Here is a 26123-nt window from a genome sequence, read left to right on the forward strand (position 1 = left end):
GTCGGCTCGAGGAAAGAAGGGGCGGAGCCATGGGAGGAGGTGTGCCCTCGCCCATGAGCCGTCGAGGGTGGAGCCAGTGAGCCCTCGCTGACCAACCAGGGCTGAGGTGAGCTCGTTAATAGGCGTGGCTCGATGAAGTGCGGCTTGATTTCTAAGCGTGTTATAAAAGCGCAAGCGCCAAGCCCTCTCAGAGAGATGCGCCATGGAGAGAGAAGGAGTCAAATCTAAAAGAGATGCGCGAGGGGAGGCCATTGATGAAGAACTGCGCAGGGGACCGTTGCGATTGAGAGAACAGCGCAGAGACGGCGAATGATAAGAACACTGCGCAGAGGATCGCTTGGAACGATCGTTTGATACGAACTGCCGTTTGGTTTGAGAGCATTCGGCACGCTATATGCACGCAGCATCCCCGCCCCTCGCATATGTAAGGTCCGGTCATGCGCCAACGACACGCGAAGCTGCCTGCCATTCTTCGCGGCGGACCCGGGGCCTGGAACCATCTGCTTGGGCCCTTCTCCTCCTTCCCACCACCACCACCCCATTCGTGTAAGTGTGTTTGTATTGTCCTGGGCGTGTTATATAAGAGTGTATAAGGTTGCCCTATGTCCTTTTATTTCCTCCTTTTGTATATTCTTGCTGCCTTTCGTTTCCTCTTGTAGTGTAGTTAATAACTCATATTTGTTCTTCCTTCACCCTTCTTATTCTTTGGGTTTTCCTCTCATCCGGTCGCTTTATTCTTTTCCCAATTGAATACCGGTGGCACGACATAAGAACCGCTTATAATCGGGTCTAGTCTTTGTTAACGGCCTGAGTCATGGCTCGCTTCGCTCGGCGTGTCCATTACAGCCGCGGCTCGGGCGGGGCTCATTTCCTCGCTTACCGGAAGGCGCTGGTAATTAGGTAATAGGAACAATTGGCCTACCACCCTATTCAGCGCTGACCGGAAGTGACTTCATAGCTCCAGGACCGGAGACGGCCAGCTTAATAGACGAGGGGATTAACCCCCCCTCGGTAAGGGGAGCGCCGTACTCCGAGATCCGCAACAATATATATATATACAATATATATACAACAATCCTCATCCAATCCTCATCCTTCCGAGGTCGGCAAATTGAGTACCAGTTCACTGGTAATTCCCTGTTTGTCGTTAAAGGCGGCAAAAAGGGTTGGCGTCAGGAAGGGCATCCGGCCGTAAAACATTGCTTCAAAAAGGGGACCCAAAAACAACAACAACCACTGTTCCCGAAAAAGGCCAACCCCCGCTTTGCGGGGAAAAATGGCCTCTAAAGGTGGTTTTATATATATATATATATATATATATATATATATATATATATATATATATATATATATATATATATATATATATATATATATATATATATATATATATATATATATATATATATACGTATATATATATATATATATCTATATATATATATATATATATATATATATATATATATATATATATATATATATATATATATATATATATGTATATGTATATATGTATATGTATATTATATATATATTATATCTATATTATATATATTTTTAAATCGTCGTAATAGGATGTTAATTAAGTATCGACCGTAGAAAATGAAAAATATATTGAGCGGTGTATAAGCATAAAATCCTGTGCTATACGCTTTTTGCTGACGTGCTATTTTTTTTACATTTGTATATTAGAATGTACATTAAACGAATGCTTTGCATTGAAAGTGTTCTTTTATTTGAAGAACGTTGTTGAGAAAAATTACGTATAATTTCCCAGCGTGCTTTGGGTTGTGTTTGGCGAGTCATTGAGGGTTTGCATAGTTTGATAGTTTCGCTGTTCTCTTCCGTGACGACTTCTTAAGGTAAATCCATATGTCTGAGTATTATCCGGATGTGTTTCTCTGTTTATGGTTTTAGTTTCGTGCTAATTTCATGTCCGTACCTTATTTACCTTTACTTGAGGCCTGCAAAATGCTGGCCTCGACTAGTCAGCTTTGCGGGATTAGCATCGCCATCCGGGGGTCTCAGCGGTGCAGTATTGGCTCATGTTGGATGTCTTGGGTTTCCAGAGAGGTGAAAATCTGTCCCCCATCGCGATGGAAACATAAAAATCTCTTCATGATGGGCAATAATCCCAGCTGTGGTTATAAAGCTTAAATTGTGATCTTGGAAATTTAATAAACACAATTATTTAAATAAGGTAAAATACAAAAAATATTGAAAATTAAATAAATAGAAAATTAATTAAATGTTGTAAAATACATCAATCTTGAAAATTCAATAAACATTAAATAAGGTAATATAAATAAATAAATATGAAATTAATTAAATAAGGTAAAATAAATAAATCGTGAAAATTAAATATATATATAAAATGCTTTAAATACAATAAAATATATGAATGAATGATCGTTTTAAGGCCATTTTCCCCGCGAGAGCAGGGGTTAGCCTTGCGGGCACCATGACAATCATGGTTCCCTTTTTGATGCAATGTTTTTATGGCCGAATGATCTTACTGACGCCAACCCTAAGTCGCCTCTTACGATGCGCGGGGATACGGTGTACCTATTCTAAATCGGGGTACACACCGAGATCATTCATCGCAGCAAGCTGGTACTCAATTTGCCTACCTCTGAAGGATGACAGCATATAAGCGATCAACAAAACAACAACAACATGCATTTTAAGGCCATTTTACCTGCGCGAGCGGGGGTTACCCTTGCGGGCCCCATGACTATCTTCTCCATTTTTCCCTATTTTCTGCATCTCCCCTTGTTGACCACCTTGCCCGCATTTCGTTTTCCACAATCTTTAGCCAAGTCTTTCTCGGTCTTCCCCGTCTTCCACTTCCCCCTACATTCATTTCCATCACTCTTCTCAACCAGTCACTTTCATCCTTCCTCAACACATGACCAAACCATCTCAACCTGTTTCTCTTCACAGCATCCATCACAGGCTCTATTCCCATCATCTTTCGCAATTCATCATTTGTCTTCCTCTCTCTCTCTCTCTCTCTCTCTCTCTCTCTCTAACCCCCGCTCTAGCAGGGAAAATGGCCTTTAAAATGCATGTTGTTGTTGTTGTGTGTCTCTCTCTCTCTCTCTCTCAACGATACTCCACACATCCACCGAACCATTTGCATTTCCACCCTTTCCAGCTTTCGTTGCTGCTCTACATTCATTACCCATGTCTCGCTCCCATAAATCATAATACTTCTCACACATGCAGCATACACCTTTCCCTTCAGCTTCAATGACACTCCCCTCCTCGTCAGCACGCCACTCAGTTCCTGAAACTTCTTCCATGCACATCTCACTCCAGCAACTATTGCCGAGTCTGATCCACCTTCTCCATTCAGCATGTCTCCTAGGTAGGAAAATGTTTTCACACCTTCCAGCTTCATGCCGTCTCCAAGATCCAACTCAACATTTCCTCCATCTGCAGCTCCCTCTGTGCACACCTTACACTTGAATGTAGCTGCCACACTGGTTAATGACCCTCTCAAACCACTACATTTTTGATGAACCCACTCAGCGCACATTGTACATTGAATGGAGTTCACTCCGCCACCCTTCCTGCACACAGCACACGGCCACTTTCCATTTATTTCCACCTCGCCACATGCTTTACCACTTGCCATCACCTTCGTCTTTCCGATATTCACCTTCAGACCTTTTGTCTCCATACATTCCTTCCACTTGTTCATCTTCTCCTTCAGTCCATCCATACTTTCTGCAATCAACACCAGATCATCTGCATACAACAACTCCCACGGTAAACCCTCCTTTACGTTCCGAGCCAGCACCTCCATCATAGCTGCAAATAGTAGTGGACTTAGTACCGACCCCTGATGCACTCCCACCTTCACCTCAAACTCACCACTGTTCCCGTCCTTCGTCCTTACAGCTGTGCGCGCTCTTTTGTACATTGCCATCACTACTCTGATCAACCATTCCTCCACTCCTAACTTCCTCAATGCCCATGTCACTACTTCGCGTGGAACCCTATCGAATGCTTTCTCCAGATCAACAAACCCAAGAAACAACTTCTTCCTCTTCTCCATGTACTTCTCCTGCAACTGCCTCAATAAAAAGCGTGTCTGTCGTTCCTCTTCCTGGCATAAATCCAAACTGCATTTCGTCGATCTTCACTTTCTTCCTTATCTTCCTTTCCAACACCTTTTCCAATACCTTCATTCCATGCTCCAATAACTTTATCGCTTGATACGAGCCACAGTCCAGAGGGTCACCTTTCCCCTTGTATAGAGAGACGAGGGTACTCAGTTCCCAATCCACTGGAATGTGGCCTTCTTTCACCACCAGATTACAGATCTCTGTCATTCTCTTCACACCCCAACTTCCTGCTGCCTTCAACATATCTCCCACAACTCCCGTCGGCCCTCCCGCTTTTCTACTCTTCATTGCTTTTATCCCTTTCTCAACTTCCTTCTCAGTTATCTTCTCTGCCGTTCCGAAAACTGGGTTACTCTCTATGTTGCCATCCCATTCATTCTCTGCATTCAACAGCATTTCCATATACAGTGCATTCAGAAAGTATTCAGACCTCTTCACTTTTTTCACATTTTGTTCTGTTGCAAAATGTTATGTTCTCTTGATCATCTTTGAGATGTTTCTGCACCTTTATTGGAGTCCACCTGTGGTAATTCAATTGATTGGACATGATTTGGAAAGGCACACACCTGTCTCTATAATGTCTCACAGCTGACAATGCATACCAGAGCAAAAACCAAGTCATGAGGTCGAAGGAACTGCCTGCAGAGCTCAGATACAGAATTGTGTCGAGGCACAGATTTGGGGAAGCCTACAAAAAAATTTCTGCTCCATTGAAGGTTCCCAAGAGCACAGTGGCCTCCATAATTCTTAAATGGAAGAAGTTTGGAACAACCAGGACTCTTCCTCGAGCTGGCCGCCCGGCCAAACTGAGCAATCGGTGGAGAAGGGCATTGGTAAGAGAGGTGACCAAGAACCCGATGGTCACTCTTGCTGAGCTCCAGAGATCCTGTGTGGAGATGGGAGAAACTTCCAAAGGACAACCATCACTGCAACACTCCTCCGATCTGGGATTTATGGCAGAGTGGCCAGACGGAAGGCTCTCCTTGGTGAAGTCCCGTCTGAAGCAGCTTGGAGTCGGCAAATGTGGAGGAGTGTTCAGTTAGGAAGTTTCTTGTAGAGCACTCACCAAGTGGTTTAAACACTCGAGCAAGCATTCCATTGGAAACTGTTGATAACGAACGGTTGGCTTGGTAAGACCAGAAAGGTGAGACTCATTGTAACCGAACAATGAGTCTCACCAGCAGCCATGATCTTTCGTGGGCAAACCACATTTCAAAATTTGCCTGCAAAGCCAGGATCCTCCGTTGGTAGTTCTTCCATGGTGCACCTGAGCTCCTATCAACCTACAAGGCATCTAGGAGAGAGCAGCACACTTGAACTTTCGTGGGCAAACCACATTTCAAAGTTTGCCTCCAAAGCCAGTATCCTCCATCGGTAGTTCTTCCATGGTGCACCTGAACTCCTATCAACATACAAGGCCTTCATCCACAGCTAGATGGAGTACTGCTCTCTCCTCTGGGTTGGCTCCCCTGCCTCACATCTTGCTCAGCTTCATGCCATGGAAAACAAGGCCATTTCAAATCATTAAAATCTCCCGTGCTGAAGCTGTGTCTGTGGGCCTATCACTTTCCTATCGCAGACAGGTCGGTTGGCTGTGTTCTATTACCTCCTTTCTGGTCTTGTACCTTCTGCTCTTTCTGTGCCTTGTCCCCCACCCCTAAGGTTTCTGCTGGACTCGCACGGTCCACCATCAATCCCCTTTTGGTGAAACGACCTAAATCCAGGATCACTGCCCATCCCCAATCATTTGTTCCTCCTTTTTCCTGCTTGTGGAATCAACTTCCACATCCTATTCAATTTCGTACCTCCCTCCAGGTCTTCAAAACAGCTGTTCACCACCATATCAGTTCATTCCCCATCCCAGACCATGATCTTTTCTGCCTCTGTTAAACCACCCTCCCCACCTAAATTTCCAGTTTTTCCTTTTGCTTCTGTGTCCATATTATCCATCCCCTGAATTCTCCCCCTACCCCTTGTGCTTACCCGCATCCCTTGTGTCCATCCCCATCTATTTTCTCCCTCGGCCCTGCTGTTGGCATTTTCCCGGCTCCTGCTTTTCCTTTTGTGCTGTTGCGCCCTGATCTGTTCAGTGTTCTGGGTCTTCCACTCGCATTGATTCTTTATCGATTAAAAACACAACTTCAGCACAAATATTGGCTAAACTGATTTTGGTTGTTGTTATGGGTTAACAATTGCAAATCCTTGGAATTTTAATTGGATATTCTATTCCAGTTATTGAATGTTTTAATTAAGTGACCAGTTTCTTTATTACACTTTACAATGTCTTGTTTAAAACGTTCTTCAAATGTTATTTCTTTTTTGACCTCTTTTCAGCCGTCCCAGTTTTCAGAAACCAACGAGGTCTTTGCCCCATTAATTTAAAATGTTTTTACTTTCCACGTAATGGAAAAATTCAAATTAGGTGGTACTTGGGGAAATGCCTCAATTATATGGCAATGCAAAGTTTGGGGTTTTTTTTTTTAATCTTGAAGTTTCAACTTGATTTGTGGATTTAATTGTTTTGGGTTGCCAAGTAAACTCAATTATTTAAAGAGAGTTGTCAGTGTGTGTTTTCTCCTGAACAATATGGATGAACAGATTTCATATTTTTAGACTGAACAGGTTTGGTTCCATTTCAGTTTTATTATTATTATTTTAAAATTATATTAACTTTTAGACTACCAATGGGGTAGAGCTGTATCCCCAAATGACGTTGAGACTCAAATTATTTTTTTCTAAACTGTTCTCTGTAGGTGCTGCTGCCTTTTCAGTGTCGTTGCATGGAAATTGAAGGAGAGGTATACATAGATCGATTGTGTTTAGAATAGTATTGTCAGTGTGATCGAGTAGGGTAGCATGACTCTGGTATTATGTAGCTGTCAGAGGTAATTTTTATGTTCAAACGTGCAGAGGAGATGGTGATTGTAAACCTTCAAGCAGAATAGTACAAGGTGGTATTTGTGTAAAACCTGGTATTGGTGGTGGTATTGTGGATCATTGGTATCTTCCACGATGAAGGTGACTGAGGGCCTTTCACTCGCTGACCGCAGGCAGGTTGGTGGTATTTCTGTCTTCTACAGACTTCTCTCTGGCCTAGCTCCCTGCTCTGTCTGTGCTCTGTCCCACAAATATTCCTGCAGGATGCACAATATCTGCCAACAACCCTTTTCTGGTGAAACTTCCAAAATCAAGACTCTCTGTTCACCTTCACTCTTTCTTTCCTCTTTTTTTCCCACCTCTGGAACAAATTCCCACATTCTCTTCAATCCCACTCCTCCCTCCAGGTCTTTAAAACAGCTGTTCACCACCATCTCTTATCTTCCCCCATCATCTCTTATCTTCCCCCATCATCTCTTATCTTCCCCCATCATCTCTTATCTTCCCCCATCATCTATCTTCCCCCATCATCTCTTATCTTCCCCCATCATCTCTTATCTTCCCCCATCATCTCTTATCTTCCCCCATCATCTCTTATCTTCCCCCATCATCTCTTATCTTCCCCCATCATCTCTTATCTTCCCCCATCATCTCTTATCTTCCCCCATCATCACTTATCTTCCCCCATCCAGAACCTTGATCTTTTCTACCCCCGTTAATCCTCCCCAAATCCACCTCCTTCAAATTCCTTTTTCTTTCCTGAAAGTCATTGTGTCCATCTTGCTTATCCCTTGTACCCTGCCCCAGCTCTGTCCCTTCCACAGATCTGATGTCCCTGTTCCCTACTGTTTTGCTTCCCTCTCTCTCTCCCCCTCTTGTTCCTCATTCCCTTTATTATATGTTCTATGTGTTACCTCTTATATGATCCTTAACTTGTTATACAAAAAAGCCTGTACAGACAAGGCCAGGTGGATGACTTGTTTGCCTCAAAAAAGCACTGGAATAACACTATAAATGTGTTTCACAGTACTTGATGGACACCCTGAAAGTGCAACCAGCAGGTATGGCAGTTCTTCCGAAGGCTTGCAAAGAACTGTGGGATAAAGACTTTGTGTGCTGTTGGAAGTTCTTGGATGTTCTTGGATGGGGGAGGGAGGGTCGGTGCCCACGCTGTGGGCGAGTGCCTTCCCCATCCTGTGGGGTGGCCAATATGGACCAGCCATTATTGATTCAGAAGGGATGATAAAAGATGATTTGCGAGCTCTCTGTTTCGTCACTCCCCTCGAAAGGAAGATTTTGGAGAGTGACGGAGACGTCACTCCTCATCACCCACCCCACACCAGCGCTGCCCGAGTTGCACTTCCTCCTGTGCCATATCCTGCAGAAATAACCAAAACGTTCTTGCCTCAAGTCCTCGCCTGTGTTCCGCTTCGTGGTTTGAGCCTGGTATTTTGGTGCCATAGCAATGTACCAATTTGGCGTTTAATCTTCACATTTTTATGCAAGATTGGGGTTTTTGTTTTTGGAAGCAGAGTCGAGGCTTGTGGAAGAGCTGGAACACTTAGCAGATTAGGACACAACAGAACAAAAGGAACAATAGAGAGAGGAGGGAAACACCAACAGCAGGGGTTTAAGGACAAAATAGAGGAAGAATTTGATAAACAATGGGTGTGGAGAGGACTGAGAGGTAGGGAATGATGCATGGGGTGGACAATGTGGATGAATAAACAAACTCTCAAGAAGGAAAAACTGGAAATTGGAAGGAGCTGGGCTTCAGGTTGATGAGGGGAGGGGGTGAATGGGATGGATTAACAGGTGTAGAAAAGACAATGGTTTTGTATGGGGAATGATCTAAGATGGTGTTGAACAGCTGTCTCAAGAACCTGGATAGAAGAATGAATGTGGAAGTTGATTCCACAGGTGTGAAAAAGTAGGAATAGATGAGTGGAGGTGAGCAATTATTCTGAATTTTGGGTGTTATTGGTGGACTGCGTGCACCCTGCAGAAACCTGGGAGTGCTGGGGGTGGATGGAGGGGGGTGACTTGGACAAAGCAAGGAATGAGCAGATCAAGACCAGAAAGATAGTGGTAGAAGACAGAGACCCTAACTGTTTGCAATGGGAAGGTCATCGGCTCGTCGACTCAGCTGAATCTTAAGAGGTTCCGATAATCTTAATGGCCATGGTTTCCACGGCGTCAAGCTGAGCTAGGTGTGTGGCTGGGACACTAGCCAAGAGGAGGGGGGGTGAAGTATTCCATCCATTCAATACACACACACTCAATATGCATGCTTCTGGTTCTGTGGCGAGGCTGTGTTTTTCCAAGCTCTCCACGCTATCAAAGTAAACTATTTTTCCTGTTTGTATTTTTGTCAAAAACTGTATTTTTATTTTCCTGTGTTTGTCTGCTGTGTGTTTCTAGTAAGATCTCGGTGTAAATCGTGCATACCTGTGTATAATAGTTGGTTGTTCCTACCGCGTTTTCAGGCCTTGTCCCTCGAGGCTTTCCTGTAGGGCTGTCAACCGAGCCGAGACCGGGACGAAATCCCGGCGGTTTCGGCTTTCGAGACGGTCTCGGGATGGTCCCGAGATAAATTGATTGACGCAATTTCTCGGTAAAAAAATCCCGGTTAAAATTCCAACTTCTTGCAGATATTTTCCATAATAGAGGCATTAATTGAGCCTTGCTTTCATTACTCTGCTTCTGCACAAGCATCATTTTTCGCAAGTGCAGCTGAACTGACACAAATGATGATAGATAAAGTAAACTCACTGTTCCAGGATTTTCCCCTCGTCAACAAACAATGCACTGCAAACGAATCTGAATTCCGAATCCGGATCTTCACCAACATCTAATCATGTCGTCCTTGTCACACACGCTGCATCTCCACAAAATTTCGTCCGAATCCGTCCACAACTTTTTGAGATATTGTGTTCACAAACAAACGGACAAACAGATAGGAGTGAAAACATAATCTCCATCCACCTTTGGTGGCGGAAGTAACGACATCAGGATGAAGGTCACAATGAAAATCCGCCACATCGCGGCTTTATTTAAACCGTTGAATCCTTCCGCTGTATCACTCCGCCTCGCTCCGCTTTACGCTGCGGTCACGTGTCCGTCCTTGGAGACGAGTTACGGAATGTGGTTGCTATGGTCTTTTGCACATTAATATCGAGGGACTCGCTCGAGGCCCCGTGAATGGAGGGACGATGTTTATTTAGATTAAAAACACGTTTATAACGGATTATTCTACACACAATGTATTAATACAAGTACAATACATTATGTAGTTTTATGAAATGAGTTTTTGATGAACGTTTATGTTTAATTGCAACGCTAAATCTATAAATTGTAAGAATCCCTCGGGCTTTGGTGTGACGGTTTGAATGTGAAAGTATTTTGGTTATCTTATCTCCACTTTAGGCCTGATAAGTTGATTATGTTTACTTTAGTCACAGAGTCAAAATAAGGAGGGGGGGGGGGGGTGATCACTACACCGCCTGCTTTATAATTTACTAGCAGAAGTACCCGGCATTGCCGGGCGGGGGAGGGGAGGGGAACGGGGGGGGGGGGGGGGGGAGGGAGCGAGCCCCTTGGCGATCACAACTCACTAAATGATAATGAAACTCCAACCCGGACTCGAATATGCCTGGGCAGAAACATTTTCTCCCTCTGACATTCCGAGCAAGAAATTACACGACAATACAAACTGTAATGAGATAACCCGGTCCCATCGGTGGCCGATCATCTGCATGTAGGCGGTGTATTTTATTTCATCCCGGTAAATGGAAGCTAAGTCGGAATTTAAGTACTCAACATCAGAAATGAATTTTTTTCATTGTTGTTTATATATTTAGGGTTTATATATATTGTAATGAAATTCCATTATTTTTGAAGCCTTATTATTATTATTATTATTTTTTTTTTTTACTTTGCCGGGAACCGAGCCGACCCGAGATCCCGTTATGAAAATTGAAAATTTATCGAGACGGTTCCGAGACAGGATTTTGAATCTAGCTAACAGCACTACTTTCCTGTCTCCTCGGCAGCCTTTTGTTGTCAATTTACTTTCATTCTCTCACTCTATTGCTTTTTCCTTTGTCTGTCTTTTCAGAAATATTTCCATACTTCCCATTTATAAAAAAATCCAAATTTCCTTATCTCCCAGTGGCTTCCTCTCCACTGATCGTCGCCACATGTTTTACTCCACCTGTTTTTTTTGTTTTTTTTCTCCTCTCTCCTTCCTTCATAATTCGATCCTCTCCAGGTGACACCTTTCCAATTCTCGTTTTCACCATACTCCTTCAACTTTCTCCTCCTTCCTCTGATCGACTTTCACCTAACCTTCAAAAATATTAACCCCTCTCCTATCTGCCGCCCATATTCTCATATTCAAAAATATTAAAAAGTAGGCCCCTCTCCTCCCGAACTAACACAATTGCTTATACACCTCCCTGTTCCTTTGTTCTCTGCTCTCTTGGCTGTTAATCTCCTATTCTTCTGTTCCTGCTCTGAACCTGTCCTGGAATCGTTAATCCCCCCTGAGGAATCCTTCATGCCCTCATTTAGGGAATTTCCAGATAGTTTTCACAGTTTAGTTTTAAAATGTTTAAACCTTCCTCTTCAGTGTTATATTCTGTTGTATATTATAACACACTTGTTACGGATTTGGCACTTATTATTATTATTGTGGGTTCTAAGCATTACACCATGAAAAGGGAAAATCAGAAGTGGAGTTCGACTAGTACAACTCCAAATGCAATGGCCATTGTGAGAAATCGCCCTCAAAAGGGTTACCAACCATTTATTTCAGAGGGGTTTGTGTCACTGGATGGAGCCTCGACTAACCGGAGACCTGCGAGGGTATTGAGGGACACAGGAGCACATCAATCTTTAATGCTTGAAGGCATCTTGCCATTGTCAGAGGAGACGGCAACTGGTGATAGTGTTCGTTTACAGGGGATTGTTGGCTGTGTTTGCGCTCCACTTCATGTCATCCATTTGGAGTCCAATTTGGTGTCAGGACCGGTCACCGGCGGTTTACAAGCCACGCTTCCTGTAGAGCGAGTATCTGTTGTTATCGGGAATGATCTGGCCGGTGGTCAAGTTTATGGTAACCCGATGGTGGTTAAAAAGCCCAGTAGGGAAAATAACACCACACCAGTTAGGGATGGCGACAAATTTAGCAAGTTATTTGTAGGTGGACTGAACTTCAAAACAAAGGAAGATGTTCTGGAGTCTGCCTTCAGCAAATATGGAGTGCTTTTGGAAGTGCTGCTGATAAAAGACAGGGAGACACAAAAGTCAAGAGGGTTTGGCTTTGTCACGTTTGAAAACTCAAAGGACGCCAGAGAGGCAGAAAAGGATCTGAATAGCAAGGAGTTGGAGGGTCGGACCATAACAGTGGGGAAGGCTTTTCATAGGTGTCGTGGGATCTACAGAAGAGGACCACGGAGTCGTAGTTTTGGTGGTGGCCGCAATCGATGATATTATGGAGGCTCCCAGAGTTACGGCAGCCCCCAAAGGAAGGATTATCCGAGCAGTGGCCGAGAAGGAGACCACTATTCATGTGACTACCGTGACAAGTGGTCCAACCGTGATTGTTAGGAAAGTTAGAAAGAGTTGAAGCACTGAATGCTGCGGAGCAGCCGAGCCAAGATTCCTACACGGATTAACCGTGAACGCCACGTTTCTAAAGGCGTCCATGTAGTGAACTTCCCTACACGGATTAACCGTGAACTCCACGTTCCTAAAGGCGTCCATGTAGTGAATACTTCCAGGCCTCGCCACCCAACCACCATGGGACCTGGCTTTCAGCTCGGCCTCCCGGGGAAAAGTGCTGTAGATTTGCTTGACTGGGGTTTTGAGTACTACCCCTTAACCTTCATTCAAAAGAAACGAAAAGTAAAATCAGAGGGTGATGAGATGGAGTTTGGCTTTGCAGGAGTCCAACGGGGAAATTGAACATGTAAAGGGCAGGGACAATGTCGTGGCTGACGCTTTGTCCAGAGTCAATTAATGTTGGAAATCTCTGTGGGTTGTTCGAAGTTTGTTGCTTTATTTTTGGGAGATATTAATTGCTGCTCACGGGAATTGGTGATTTGGGGTTGTGAGTTTACTTTTGTTTGTTTAAAGAGTTTGCCGGCAAAGAAAGTTTTCGCTGTGTTCAAACTTTCTTTCTTGAGGGGAGGAAGTGTTACGGATTCGGCACATTATTATTATTGTGGGTTCTAAGCATTATGGGTAGTGTTGTTTAAGGGAAATGGTTATTGTGGTTAAAAGGTTAAAAGCGCGCTCATGGTAAAAATGAGACAGGAAATCGGATCGTGACCCGGAAGGAAAAGGTGGGGAAAAGAAGAAGAAGAAGTCGTGAGGAGTGAAAGGCATTCTGAAAAGCTCCGTACCTAGCCTGGTCAAGCGTACCTGGCGAGTGAACTTTGAGTCCTTGAAAGGAATCTCGGGCCATCGGTGTTATCGCTGGAGTTGGGGAAAAGCTTGCGAAGCCAGGTACAAGGGTGAAATTCCGGAGAATCTTCGCCTCAAGGCCGCAGCTCGAGTGAGAGCCGTCCGTCATTTCGTCCCGCGCGCTACCTTCATCGGGAAAGGTTTTTGTCGTGTCGGTTGGGCTTCTCCTCCGGTGGTTTGCCAGGGACGGCTGTGCAATAAAGCGGCGTCTGAAGATTGCCCAGCGGTTCGCTGATTGAACGGCAAATGTGTACGCGCACGTCTTTGGAGATTCCCCTTTGTACCGCGAGTGCTGGGTGTTGGACCACGTGACTTCTGTGTCGCTTCGACCGTCTACGCCTCGGTTGCTCTTGATCCGGACATTGTTCCAACGATCGCCGGAGCGCATCAACTTCGCCTTGAAGGGTTATAGAGACATTGAGGAGGGCTCGGTTCCATTTCCTGGGAGTGCTGTGAGTTTGGGGTTACCATCTTAAGATATTGATTGTAGGGTTGATTGCCACCATTGTTGTATGATTCTTTTTGTGTGCTTTTAATATAATATTTGTGCATTGGCAACCAAGGGTGTGGTTTCGTAATTGATTTGGATTGTTTCCTTTGAGGGTTTCATGGATGGTTTCATTAGTGATTGATTTCGACACGGAATAACATCGATATCTTTCTGCCGGGGTTCCTCTCGGGGTTCGGAGGTTACCGAGACCAGGAGATTGCAGAGGACCCCGTAACACACTTTTCTTCTTTTTCTTTAAAAGGTTGTCTTTGATTTGCTCACCAAATCTCTTCATATCACCTTGAATAAAAATTCAATCTCTTACAGTTCTGCTTTTCTACATTCCCTAAACTCATCTGCATTCCACACCTCCTGCAACATTTTCAAACGGATCTCTGCCTCGAAAATCACAAGAAACTCATTTTGCTATAAATGTTAGTTTTCCATTAATCGTCCAACACTTTCTAAAATGCAAACTCACCCCTCCCCTCCTAAACTCCCCCATCACTGCTCCCTTTCAAATCTCCCCCCTAGCTCCTCCCCTCCTAAACTCCCCTCACCCCTCCCCTCCTGAACTCCCCCCTTGCTCCTCCCCTCCTAAACTCCCCTCACCCCTCCCCTCCTGAACTCCACCCTTGCCCCTCCCCTCCTAAATTCACCCCTCCCCTTCAAAACTCCCCCCTTCCCCCCTCCCCTTCAAATCTCCCCACCCGTCATTTTTCTCCAATTCTCCCCTCTCACCCCTCCTAAAAGTGTCCTCCTACCCAATTCCTCTGCCTTCCAACTCTTACCTCCATCTCCTCCAACCCTCTTCCTCGCCCCCCCCTCAAACAACACCTCACCTCATCAGTACCTCATCCTATCACCATCAAACCTTTTGTCCTCCTCATCCTTCCCTTTCTCCTAGCTCTTCTGAAAGCTGAGACACAATCAACAGCTCTCCCTACCTCCTCCTCTTCTCCCTCATCTTACTCGACTCCTCCCTGTCCTGTATCCGATGCTCCCCCTTCCTCTTCCTTAACGGTATGGACCTTTAACATCCGGGGCCTTCGCTCAAACCTGACTGAACCCTCCATACAGGTCGCTTCTGACAAACAAGACGTAATCTGCTTAACAGAAACTTTCCTCCTTCAAGATGTCTCTGATTCCATATTATCTCCCTCCTCCGGAACGACAGACCTGAGCATCGTCCTGGAGGTGGGGCTGCTATCTTTATCAAAAACTCTCTTCCTCACTCTCCCTGCACTGCCGTGCCTCCACCTCTCCCCCAGGAGTACCTCTGGCTACGGTTTCCCCTATGCACCCACCTTTTGTTCACATGTGTGTTGTACCGTCCAACAAACAGTCATGACTCCATCTACATCTCGCTGTCTGATAACATGGACCAACTTCTATCTACTAATCCCAACTCTCTCTTCCTCGTATGCGGTGATTTCAATAATTGTCACCATGCCAGTTGGCTGGATGTGGGTACCTCTCACACCAGCCATGGCACCTCAGCAAAGGACTTCTGCGACCAACTGGGACTGACACAATCTGTCAATTTCCCAACCCGGATCTCAGTCAACGGAGCATGTTCTCTTCGAGACTTGGTTATGATAAACTTCCCTACAAATGTCCGCTGCTCCTCTTCTGCTCCAATCGGTTCATCTGTCCATATGCTTGTTAAAGTGGACATCTCTCTGGCCATTCTCAGAGAGCCTTCTCAGCGTCGACGAGTCTGGCATTTTACTCAGGCCAACTGGCACGGTCTTCTAGCAGCCTTCAATCATCTGGACTGGTCTCCCATCTCCACTGCCTCTGACATCAACTCATCCTGGGAATTCTTCCCGAGTAAATTTGCTTTCTCTCATGCACAGATTTATCCCATCTCGTCTTCAGTTGTCATAACCTTCCTCCCGTGCATGGTACACGGAATCTTGTGGTGAGGCAGTTGCCCTGAAACAACTTGCCTTCGCCTCCTGGAAGGCAAATCCAACAGAAGGCAATCTCGGTGCCTTTCACAAAGCCCGGAACAAGTGTGTGTCTAACCTCAGGAGAGCCAGGAACACTATCTCTCCACTCTCAAGACTGAACTCTCAAGCCTGTATCCCTCTTCCAAATCCTGGTGGTGGCTGGTCAAATCGTTTTCTGGTGTTTGTTCCCCCTCCATCCCCTCCCTTACCTCAAATGGCTACACAGCTGATTCCGCACCTGAAAAAGCTGAATGCCTCAACTCTGTGTTTGCCTCAAAATCTTGTGTCGCAAACCCATCTCTCTCTGTACCCACCGTACCCAGTCAAACCTAGGTGCTCCTGGACTCTGTGTCCTCCTCTCCTGACAAGGTGGGGAAGTTTCTATCTAGGGCTGTCAACCGAGCTGAGACCGGGACGAAATCCCGGCGGTTTCGGCTTTCGAGACGGTCTCGGGACGGTCCCGAGATAAATTGATTGACGCAATTTCTCGGTAAAAAAATCCCGGTTAAAATTCCAACTTCTTGCAGATATTTTCCATAATAGAGGCATTTATTGAGCCTTGCTTTCATTACTCTGCTTCTGCACAAGCATCATTTTTTGCAAGTGCAGCTGAGCTGACACAAACGATGATAGATAAAGTAAACATCACTGTTCCAGGATTTTCCCCTCGTCAACAAACAATGCACTGCAAACGAATCCGAATTCCGAATCCGGATCTTCACCAGCATCTAAGCATGTCGTCCTTGTCACACATGCTGCATCTCCACAAAATTTCGTCCGAATCCGTCCACAACCTTTTGAGATATTGTGTTCACAAACAAACGGACAAACAGACAGGAGTGAAAACATAACCTCCATCCACCTTTGGTGGCGGAGGTAACGAAATCAGGATGAAGGTCACAATGAAAATCCGCCGCATCGCGGCTTCATTTAAACCGTTGAATCCTTCCGCTGTATCACTCCGCTTTACGCTGCGGTCACGTGTCCGTCTTTGGAGACGAGTTACGGAATGTGGTTGCTATGGTCTTTTGCACATTAATATCGAGGGATTCGCTCGAGGCCCCGTGATTGGAGGGACGATGTTTATTTAGATTAAAAACACGTTTAGAACGGATTATTCTTCACACAATGTATTAATACAAGTACAATACATTATGTAGTTTTATGAAATGAGTTTTTGATGAACGTTTATGTTTAATTGCAACACTAAATCTATAAATTGTAAGAATCCCTCGGGGTTTGGTTTGACGGTTTGAATGTGAAAGTATTTTGGTTATCTTATCTCCACTTTAGGCCTGATAAGTTGATTACGTTTACTTTAGTCACAGAGTCAAAATAAGGAGGGGGGGGGGGGGGGTGATCACTACACCGCCTGCTTTATAATTTACTAGCAGAAGTACCCGGCATTGCCGGGCGGGGGAGGGGAGGGGAACGGGAGGAGGGGGGTTGGGGGGGGGGGGGGAGGGAGCGAGCCCCTTGGCGATCACAACTCACAAAATGATAATGAAACTCCAACCGGGACTCGAATATGCCTGGGCAGAAACATTTTCTCCCTCTCTCTGACATTCCGAGCAAGAAATTACACGACAATACAAACTGTAATGAGATAACCCGGTCCCATCGGTGGCCGATCATCTGCATCTAGGCGGTGTATTTTATTTCATCCCGGTAAATGGAAGCTAAGTCGGAATTTAAGTACTCAACATCAGAAATGAATTTTTTTCATTGTTGTTTATATATTGTAATGTAATTCCATTATTTTTGAAGCCTTATTATTATTTTATTATTATTATTATTATTTTTTTTTTTTACTTTGCCGGGAACCGAGCCGACCCGAGATCCCGTTATGAAAATTGAAAATTTATCGAGACGGTTCCGAGACAGGATTTTGAATCTAGCTAACAGCACTATTTCTATCAAACCTCGACTCCAATTCTGCAAATGCACCAGACGGCATCAGCCCACTGGTCCTAAAATCCTGCTCTGCCGCTCTTTCACACCCTCTCTCTGTTCTCTTCACCCTCTCTTTTGCTCAAGGTCATCTGCCATCAGCTTGGAAATCAGCCAACATTACCGCTTTACACAAAAAAGGTGCAAAAACAGATCCTTGCAACAACAAACCAATCAGCCTGCTCCAAATTATCAGCAAAGTCATGGAATCCATCATTGCTTTGGATATCAAATCCTGCTCCTTCTGCAATGGTTTGATCTCTGATCATCAATTAGGATTCAGACCAGGTCATTATACTCTGGACATGCTGCTTCTGCTGTCTCAACAATGGATGGAGGTCCTCAATGCCAAACAGGAAATCAGAGCAGTCTCCCTTGACATATCACATGTCTTCAATGTGGTCTGGCACCCCGCTCTGCTCACCAAACTCTCCTCCTATGGTATCCATGGAAATGTCCACATATGGCTTGCAGACTTCCAATCTGGTCGTCGTCAGTGTTGGCTCTGAATGGATTTCTCTCATCTCGACAGAAAAAAACGTTTTTTTTTTGTTTTTTTTTGGATACAAGATCGAGGCTCGTGAAAGAGCTAACGTCAATCACACAAAAAGTCAAACCGACACATAAAACACAAAAAATAAGGGGAGCGGTAGACAAGATGGGGAGAGAGGGGGAAGGACACAAACACAACATTTGAGAGCAGGGACATCGGGAAAAATGTGGGAGGGGGAGGGCTTGGGGGGAGGTGGGAGAAGTATAAAACATGAACACTGCAAGGACTTCCAGGAAAGAAGTTGGAATTTCAAAAAAAGAAAAAAAAGAAGTGTGTCTGGGGTGAATTAGCGGGGGTAGAAAAGATCAAGGTTTTGGATGGGGGAAGACGAGAGATGGTGGTGAACAGCTGTTTTAAAGACCTGGAGGGAGGGGTGGGATTGAAGGGAGTGGGGGAGGCGGGAGAAAAGGGGAATGAAAGAGTGAAGGTGAGCAGAGAGCCTAGATTTTGGCAGTTTAACCACAAGAGGGTTGTAGGCAGATCTTGTGCGACTTGAAGGAATATTTGGGGGACAGAGCACAGAGAGAGCTGGGGGAGCAAGGCCGGAGAGGAGTCGGTAGAAGACGGAAAGACCACCAACCTGCCTGTGGTGAGTCAGGGAAAGGCCCTCGGAGTTAGCTTCATCACGGGAGATTTCATTGATTCGGAAAGCTTTGGTTTCAACAGCGTGAAGCTGAGCTAGGTGTGAGTCAGGAGCACCAGCCCAGAGGGGGGAACAGTATTCCATTGAGCTGCGGATGAAAGCCTTGTATGTAGTGAGGAGCTCAGGTGTGCCAAGGAAAGACTTTGCATGACGGAGGATGCCCAGTCGGCGACTGGCTTTGGAGGCCAGCTTGGAAATGTGGTTTTCCCAAGAAAGATCATGGCAGATAGTGAGACCCAAAAGCTTGAGCGACAGAACTTATTGGAGAGGATTGTTGAGAAAGTAGATGGGAGGGTTTTCCAGTCGGTCCTTTCGGAGAGACATTGTAAGAGTGTGAGATTTGTCAGGATTGAAAGACATGTTCCACTTGTTTGACCAGTCTGTGATTTTGTCCAGGTCTGCAGAGAGTGAGGAGGCTGCAGACTGCCGATCTGAGGGATGAGGAATGGGGCGGCAGATAGTGGAGTCATCAGCAAATAGATAGAGAGGATGTTCCAGAGAGTCGGAGCGATCATTGATGAAGACCAGAAATAGCACATGGCCCAGAACACTACCTTGGGGAACTCCAACCAGAACAGGAAGGGGAGATGAGAGAAATCCATTCAGGGCCACACGTTGCCTACGACCAGAGAGGAAGTCCGCAAGCCATGAGTGGAGATTTCCATGGATACCATAGGAGGAGAGTTTGGTGAGCAGAGCTGGGTGCCAGACCGTATCGAAGGCACGTTATATGTCAAGTGAGACAGCTCTGATTTCCTGTTTGGCATTGAGGACCTCCATCCATTGTTGAGACAGCAGAAGCAACATGTCCAGAGTGGAATGACCTGGTCTGAATCCTAATTGATGATCAGAGATCAAGCCATTGGAGAAGAGGAAGGATTTGATATCCGAAGCAATGATGGATTCCATGACTTCGCTGATAAATTGGAAGCAGGCTGATTGGTCTGTAGTTGCAAGGATCTGTTTTTGCACCTTTTTTTGTGTAAAGCAGTGATGTTTGCTGATTTCCAAGATGCTGGCAGATGACCTTGAGCAAAAGAGAGGGTGAAGAGAACAGAGAGAGGGTGAGATGGAGCGGCAGAGCAGGATTTTAGGACCCGTGGGCTGATGCCATCTCGTCCAGTTGCAGAATCGGAGTCGAGGTTTGACAAAAACTTCTCCACCTTGTCAGGAGAGAAGGACACAGAGTCCAGGAGCAGTTGGGTTCGACTGGGAAAGGTGGGAACAGAGAGAGATGGGTTTGGGAGTAGTGTATATATGTTGCTTCTGGGACACTCTCATTTTCCCATTGACTTACATGTTAATTTTCCTCTTAACCTCATTGCCCATTAACACCTCTATTTCTCCCACCCTCATCTTTATGAACCTTTTGTCTATAGTACCTTTCCTTAATGTTGTTTATTAGACCACTCAAACACTACAAATATTTGTTTTCTCTTATAGACCTATAATCCTTCTTCTACATATCATCTGGCAGATTATCTTTGACCCACTCAAACATCGACCCATTCACTTCCATGTTAATTTTCTTCTCACCTCTTTACGAACCTTTTAGCCTTTTGACACTCAAACAATGATTCCCCCTTGGTCTTATGGTACTCTTACTATCAATGATCCCGAGTAGACCACTCAAACATTGATCCGACAAATATTTGTTTATGCGTGGGAAATAATTTAATTCTCTTGCCACTCTCTTCACCATCTAATATATTAACAAAAAAGATGTTTGAGTTTGGTTCTTTATTAAGATATTTTAACTGAGCTAAGATAAAATGGTAAACCTCCCTCAATGTTCTTGTTTGAGCGCCTCCAGTGCCACATACCATTTTAAAATTAAAGTATATATTTTCCTGACAACCATCAAAGTTTTCCGTCCACTCAAAAATATTTCCATCTTTTTTACCCAATTCACCGGTATTTAAATTAATTCTCTTACTTGTTTTGTAAATTTTTTTACCAGTTGTCTTTTCAATTATACCTATTTGATATTTTTCACATTCGTTATGTTTACCATTTATATACCAAGGTTGATTACACCTCCACTCTTTAGTCTGGTTGGTACTTGGTTCTATCATTTATATAATAGTAAAAAGGCGGCGGTAGCCCGTTCAAATCCCTAACCCCCCTTTTTAACTTATCACTTATATACTTATATAACCATAAGGGAGACTATCAATTCCATTTTCTAAAATAAACCTCTTATCATCAAAAGCCCCCAATGCTTTCTTATTCACCTCTTCTGAATATAATTTATGTTTATAACTTCTTATTCCATTAATCTTTCTAAACTCTTCTTTCTTTGTTGTTAAACAGTTATAATAATCCTTAAAGTTTATTGTTTCTTTAATAACATTTTTCTTTATGCCTTTTAACTTCTTATCAGTCTTTTCAACGTTATTCACAATGTATTTATAAGCATAAGCCTTAGACCTCAATCCCACAAATTCACTCATGACATTTCCTCCTAATTCATCCTTAAACTTTCCAATCACCTTTTTATTTTTAGAAGAGAACAACTCACTCTCTCGACTGTAATTACTAGTGTCATAGATATTAATGTCCTTTTTCATGTCTGAATAAACATCATCAGTATTAATTTGCAAAATAAAACTATCTGTATCCATATAAAGTAGATTAACATCATTTTGATGTTTCTTCCTCAAGTTATTATAAAAGTAATCATACATTAATGACTGATAAATCAAGAATTGATGTTCCAATATAAATAGGTTTGTCCATTTCAATACTCTCTTTAATCAAATGGATCGCACAAAAGTTCTCAGTAAAGACCTCAGCTCTAGTAAAACTCGGTCTATTAATTAATTTTGATGCTTGTTTCCAAGATGTTGATAGTCTGATATTTTGTCTTTTCCTCACATTTTCCATGGTCTTACCAAAGACCGCATTATTCATCAATTTATAAAAGTCTTTCTCAAAATCTGTTTTTGACTCTGTTCTTCTTTGTGTATTAAAATCAATGTACCCCTTTAACCAATGACTTTGATTGAACTTTAGAACCCTATGGATCTTCTCTACTCTTAGACCTTTTGATAAATATTGTCGCAAATTTCTTTGGTGTAGAACATAATTTTTCTTGTTATATAATGTAGTAAGTAATTTTTCTGTTGATTCACCTATATTAAATGATTGTTGATAATCACTTAACCACTCCTTCTTTGGGCTTTCCTTTTCACAAGCAAATGGGAGATCTTTGTGTAGGTTATGAAGTTCCTCTGGATATTTCAAATCAACTTCAAAATAATAACCAACTTTTTCTTTATCCAATTCTTTTTGTGTAGAGATACATACATCTTGTAAAACCTTTTTGTAGTCTTTTTCCTTTACCCATCTAAGTTTTCCATAAGGAAGAGCCTGAGACATTGCCCAGCCATACAGGTTGTTCGCGTCATAGTACATCAAGTAAGAACTCTGTTTCGTTGAATCATAATTTGGAAGATATTTGTTATTTGCTTTTGCATATCGACTCGAGCAGACTTGTGAAATTCGACCTCTTTTTGCCTTTTCAATCATCAAAAGCATATCAACATCGGTTATCAAATCCAAAGCTTGTTTTGTCATTTTCAACATCGCACTCCAGGCCAATCCAGGTGCTGTGTAGTAGTGAGCAGGATCCAATCCATATCCAGTGCGACAAACAGATCTAAAGGCTTCAAATACATCGGCCAATAAAAGCACATCAGTTTTGAGATACAAATCGTGAAACTCGCCAAGATTCTTGATGTTATATTTTTTCCAAACGTTTTGTGCATGCACATAATCTTTATCAGATATATGACTGTTGTTTAATTTGTTATAGAAATTTTCTTTTGAAGGAAGTTGTGTTTCATTGAATCTCTCAAATGAGTCCATATAGTCATAGGGGTAAATTCCCTTTTGTGTTAGAAAATCTTTATCTAAAAAATACTCTGAAAGACATGGAAACTCTTTTAGATTTTGAACCAAGTTAGCCAATGGACCTGCCATGAATTTAAATGTATCAAGAAATCTGATATGAGTAATAGGAGATGTGTGAATTGTTTTTGTGAATGAAATGTATTTCTGAGCCGTGTTTGGAATTGCTGAGATACTTCCAGAAGTCTTTGAGAGTTCCTTGATAAATAGATGTGTATCATAATGAGCGTTGTTATGAAGAAAGACAGGAATGAAAGAGGGGAGTTGATAATTAATATTACAACTTTGATGAGCCGGACCTCTATATTTACCAGTGAGATGACAATGGTCTCTAACCTTTAGACCTTTACCAATTTTCTTCTCACAAATATGACAGTCAACCTTTGGCTGTCCAAATTCTCCTTTTTCGTTACTTGTTAAGGACATTGGTTTATTGGTTTCTCTCATTATCTTGGTTAATCGGACACAGTCTTTTTCTCGTCGTTTCACAAACTCCTCTGGGGTATTTGAGCCTCTATACACCTCTAACTTGTTATATTCATCACCAACGGATGATTTGATATAATAACAAAAACCACAAGGAGTATGTTTTTGATATTTATTTGTGTATGATTCTTTTGGATCTGGAGAAGCAGTATCAATTTTTTCTAAAATACTTTCAAAATCAGCATATATAACAAATGGATGTTCTATTGTTTTCTTTTCATCTTTGAATGTGATCTTTGAGCCTTTTTTAGGCATGTTGATTACCGTTGATTTATGTTCACCACAATAATTTGAATGTTTATCTAATCTTTCTTGTGTATGGAAGAAGTTAAGACAACGCATACAAATATATATTTTATTTGTTCTTTAACATACTTGTGGTTTTATTAATTTTGTAATATCTTTGATGTATGTATACCCCTCAAAATCTGATAGCGGCAAAAAGGGTTGGCGTCAGGAAGGGCATCCGGCCGTAAAACATTGCTTCAAAAAGGGGACCGAAAAAACAACAACAACCACAGTTCCCGAAAAAGGCCAACCCCCGCTTGCGGGGAAAAATGGCCTCTAAAGGTGGTTTTGTTTTTTGATGTATGTATAATGTGAATTTTCATCTGAATTAAAATATAGAAGATTAATATGAGTTTGTTTACAATTGTCAGAAAGCTTTAAAACCTGAATGTTGTTTGTTTCTGTTAGACTATAAACATTAACTGATAAATTATTCAACTTTTCAAATTTAGGAATATCATTTAAAGTCATCGGAAACTTTAGATCTTTCGTATTTAATGTATTCTCATATTTTTTATAATGAGATACTCTTTCATCATGAAAATGTGGAGGATGTAAGTGTGCTAGAATAGACCAGAGAAAACATTTATTGTCTTTATTTTTGATATTGATAACTACTTTTCTATTTTTGATAACACTGGGTAAATCAATGTAAGAAGAAGCTTTTAGAGGATCTGATTTAAGAATATGAATGTCTATGTAAATAATTTTTCCTATATTGAATCCACTTCCTACGATTGAATTATCCAAATCTTGCTCTTGTTTAATAAGTTCATCATAGACTCCTGATGTTTTAAAATCTTGATATGAAGATATAAAGTGTGGCTCAGTTCTCATGTATGGTGTATCTATAACTCCTTCGTCCTTTGTCATTTCTAATTTTACTCCCATATAAAATTTAAGTGGTTTCATTTCTTTTAGTGTTTTTTTCAATCAACGTTTGAACAGCAGGTTTAACTATTTCTACAGCATCAACTATAGACTCTGGTTCAGGAGGTTTGAAGTTAAAGACTCTTATTTTAATATGTCCTTTGAATGCACCATCAGAGTTTTTAGTTGTGATAAAATCTGATAAATGTTGATTTGTTTTAAGATGCATTTCGAAGCCTTTCTTGAGGATATTTTTATTACAGGCAGAACAGTGTTTTGTTTCCTTCTGAATAGGAGATAGTAGGTGAAGTAGATTAAATGTGTGTTTGTTAGTTTTAAGGTGTCTTTTGTATTGTTTATATTCTTGTTCACAAACGTCGCAATACGTTGCTTTGATCATATTTATATAGCAAAATTATACTTAAAGTAAAACACCTTTTTAGAGGCTTTTTTAAAGATGAAACTGTGCTTAAAGTAAAACACTTATAGAAGAAAGTGCCTTTTTACAGGCTTTTTATAAATGAAACTATACTTAAACTAAAACACTTTTTCACTCAGAATCATCTGAGTCATAACTATCACATGAATACTCAGAATCATACTCAGTCATCAATAAAGCTACTCTCATAACTATCATTTGAGCACAAACTATTAGCATCATAACTATCATCTGAGTTCAATGAAATACTATCATCACCATCGTCCGAGTTCAATGAAATACGATCATCACTATCGTCCGAGTTCAATAAAATAGTAAAATCTTCACTGCTGTAATGACTCATATTTAATTAGCAGGAAAAATATTCCCATCAATATCTATATACTTTCTTTCATTAACAGATTCAATCTCTACATTTTTAATATCAAAAGTTATCTTTAAATAATCTCTATCTATCATAGAACGAAATGACATTTCACCAGAAATATTAACATCATTCATTTTACTAAGATCTACACCCTTTGGATTATTAAAGTAAATACAAATTTCTCCACGAGTATTGTTGATGGTCTTATCATTCTTTTTCAAAGTATCGCGATCGATCACTTTTTCAAGCTTTGAATAAATTGCCAGGAGTAGAGGAGAAACTTTTGTTCGATTTACTTTAATGGATGTCTTTCCAGGTATAGTTAGAGCTCTTCCTTTAAATGAAATAGAGGGGCTCATGTTATTTTCCATAACTGGTTTTACCCAAAAATTTCCATATTTATCTTTGTTCAATTTAACATCTTTGACATATTTTTCTATATCTTTCACCGAAGTAGAGATTGATTGAAATTTGTCTTTTGTGCTTTGAAACATTGTATTTATTAATGAATAAAGTTGCGTTTAGTTTAAGTAAAAATTTACCATATAAATATGATAAGTTCTGAAGGATATTTAGAATTTCCAGACTCTCCATATGATAAATTAGAGAATTGTCCGGCTTGTGATAGAATAGGGCTTAATAATGAGGGTTCATATAAACAATGTATTTTCTGTGATTTAATTTTAATT

The 26123-nt window shown here is 42.2% G+C and overlaps 1 protein-coding gene across 3 annotated transcripts in view; it reads left to right on the plus strand.

The window, feature by feature from the left end:
• The first annotated feature begins 1733 nt into the window (after positions 1-1733).
• The window catches only part of PSMD14 (proteasome 26S subunit, non-ATPase 14), a 164110-nt gene continuing 139720 nt past the window's right edge, over positions 1734-26123 (plus strand). Inside the window, exons 1-2 of one of the 3 annotated variants that reach the window (XM_078785340.1) lie at positions 1781-1865; positions 8041-8074. The gene's annotated coding sequence lies outside the window, so the exon portion shown is untranslated. Of the gene's footprint in view, positions 1866-8040; positions 8075-23905; positions 24041-26123 lie in introns of those variants that run through there. The other 2 variants (XM_068102652.2, XM_078785341.1) reach the window with 2 other exon arrangements.

The sequence above is a fragment of the Myxine glutinosa genome, chromosome 10, assembly GCF_964187855.1.
Source record: "Myxine glutinosa chromosome 10, kmMyxGlut1.1, whole genome shotgun sequence".
NCBI classification, from domain to species: domain Eukaryota; kingdom Metazoa; phylum Chordata; class Myxini; order Myxiniformes; family Myxinidae; genus Myxine; species Myxine glutinosa.